The following is a 3,040-nucleotide window of genomic DNA, read 5'->3' as shown; positions in this document are numbered from 1 at the left end:
CGCTTCTGTCCAGAGGTGAGATGGGAAGGCAGAGAGAGTTAGGAGCTGGTTGAATGTTCATGGGGAATCAGGGGCGGAGAGGAGGAGTGTGCTATTGCAGAATGGGTGAGCGGTTGGGGTCTCATAACAATGTATGTTAAAAAAAATTCTGTATGGGAGACTAACTTGAAACGTAAACTTCATTTAATTACTACAATAAAAAAAGAAAATATACACGGTGAATATACACAAATTCAACAATTTCTACATGTACAATTCAGTGACATTGATTACATTCTTCAATTTGTGCAATCATTCTCACCTTCTTTTCCAAACTGTCCCCCCCCCCCCCATTCACATAATCACTTTGCCCCTCAAGCTTCCTATCTAACCTTTCAAGGTGCTGTTGTCAGTTTGATTCTATAATACTCAAGGCAGACATTCTTTACTAATTAAGCCAAACTATTATTTGGTTTAAAGAAGATTTAAGGGGATATTTTTGGTTTAAGACTTAAAGATTATTTCAAGGAAATAGTTTCAGGGGTTCATCCAGCCTCTATGGCTGGCTCCAGAAAATCTGGATTCCATGAGAATTTGAAATTCTGTTCTTAATTTCCCCACTTTTGATCAGGATTTTTCTATAGAATCTTAGATCAAAATTTTCAGTAATAGTAGTTAAGCACCATACAGTTCTTCTGGTCTCATGACAAAGGAGGCACTTGTTCACAAAGGCAACTAGCCACATTTTGCATTTCCTCATCTTATTCCTGACTCTTGTTCTTCCTCTGTTGCTCCAGGTGAACAGAGACCAATTGTTGTGCCTTGGACAGCTGTTTGCAAGCTTTTAAGACCCCAGGCACTGTGCAACAAGCTAGATGTAGAACAGAAACACTAAACCTATTAGCCCAGCTAACTGGGATGCCCTATGAAAACATGATCCTAAACCTCCAAACCAAATCTCATGAGGTGTTTTGTTGTAGACAAGAAGCCTCATCGGTTCTTCTTTTTCTGTTGTCGTTGTTATTGTAAATATACATATCATGCAATTGAACTGCTGCCAATTCAACTTTTTACAGGTGTACAACTTATTGGCATCCATTACATTAACACCTGTGCAGCCCTTACCCTAAATCAATGGAAGTTTTCCATCACTGTAAACACAAACTTAGTGCTCCAGAAGAAATAACTCCCCTCGCTCCACTCCTCTAACAACTAATAAACTTTGATCTCTATACATTTCCTGTTCTTATCTTTTTATGTAAATGAGGCCATACAATATTTTCCTTTTGTGATTGACTTATTTAATTTATAATATCTTCAAACTCCAACCATCTTGCAGCATGTATCAGGACTTCATTTCTCTTTCTGCTGAATAGTATTCCATTTTATATATATAGCACATTTTGTTTATCCATACCCATTGGTAGGCATTTAGGTTGTTTCCACCTTTTAACTACTGTGAACAGTGCTGTAATGAACATTGATGTACATGTGTCTATTCACGTCACTGCTTTCAAGTCCCTTATTTATTGTACTAGTGGTAGAATTGTTGGATCATATGGTAGTTCTATTTTTACTTTTTGAGTACCTGCCACACTGTTTTCCACAATGGATGTACCATTTGGTCTTCCCACCAACAATGAATAAGGGTTCCAATTTCCACATATCCTTGCCAACGTTTGTTATTTTCCTTTTTTTTTTTTTTTTTTTGAGTCTTAGCTGTCCTAGTGGAAGTGAAATGATATCTCATTGTGGTTCTGATTTGCATCTCTCTGATGGTTAATGAAGTTGATTGTCTTTTCTCGTGTTTGGTGACCATTTGAAAGTCCTCTTTGGTAAAATGTCAATTTCTTTGTCCATTTTTAATTGGATTATTTGTCTTTTTGTTGTTGTCAATATTTTATATATATTTTGGTTATTAGATTCTTATCAGATACATGGTTTCTGAAGTTATTCTCCCAGTCATTAGCTTGTCTTTTCATGTTTTGGTATTAGATTTTATGAAGTCCATCTATTTATTTTGACCTTTGCTGTTCATAATGTTGTTACTATATCTAATAATCCATTGATAAAGCTAGTCCTGACATCCTTGCCCCTGCATTTTTTCTAAAAGTTTTATGATTTTACTTTTCACATTTAAGACCTTAATTTCTGCTGAATTAGTTTTTGTGTATGGTGTGTGGCACGTATCCTGTTTCATTTCTCTGCATGTGGAAACCAAATTTTCCCAACACCATTTATTCAAGAGACTCTTCTTCCCCTATGGAATGAACTTAGCATCTTTGTCCAAAAACAGTTAGCCATAGATGTGTCAGTTTATTTTTGGACTGTCAATATTATTCTTTTGGTCTGTGTGTCTATTATTGTATCAGTACCAGGCTGTTTTGATTACTGTAGCTGTAACATATGTTTTAAAATCAGGACGTATGAGTACTCCTACTTTCTTCTTCTCCTTCAAAATTGCTTTAGCTATTCGGGGCCTCTTGCCATTCCATGTAAAGTTGAAGATTGGTTTTTCCATCTCTGTTAAGGAGGCTTTTGGGATACTGATTGGGATCACATTGAATCTATAGATCACTCTGGGTAGTACTGACATCTTTACAATATTAATTCTTCCAATCCATGAACATGAAATTTATTTCCATTTATTTAAGTCTTCTTTAATCTTGTTTAGCAGTGCTTTATAGTTTTAATTTTAAAAGTCTTTCACATCCATGGTTAAATTTATTCCTAGGTATTTTCTCTTATGTGCTATTGTAAATAGAATCATTTCCCTAATTTTCCTTTCATATTTCTCATTACTGTTTTTTATTTCATTTATTTCTGCTATGATTTTTATTTCCTTTCTTCTGGTATGTTTAAGCTTACTCTGCTCTTCTCTTTCTGGTTCCTCAAGTTTTAAGGTTAAGTTGTTGATCTGAGATATTTCTTTTTTCATGTAGATATTTATTGCTGTAAGTTTCTGTCTGAATACTGACTTCACCGTATCCCATAAGTTTTGGTATACTGTGGTTTCATTTTCATTTGACTGTAAGAAATTTGTGATTACTCTTTTTGATTT

This window comes from Trichechus manatus, unplaced genomic scaffold, assembly GCF_000243295.1.
Source record: "Trichechus manatus latirostris isolate Lorelei unplaced genomic scaffold, TriManLat1.0 scaffold00038, whole genome shotgun sequence".
Taxonomy (NCBI): domain Eukaryota; kingdom Metazoa; phylum Chordata; class Mammalia; order Sirenia; family Trichechidae; genus Trichechus; species Trichechus manatus.
This window is presented reverse-complemented; position numbering follows the sequence as displayed.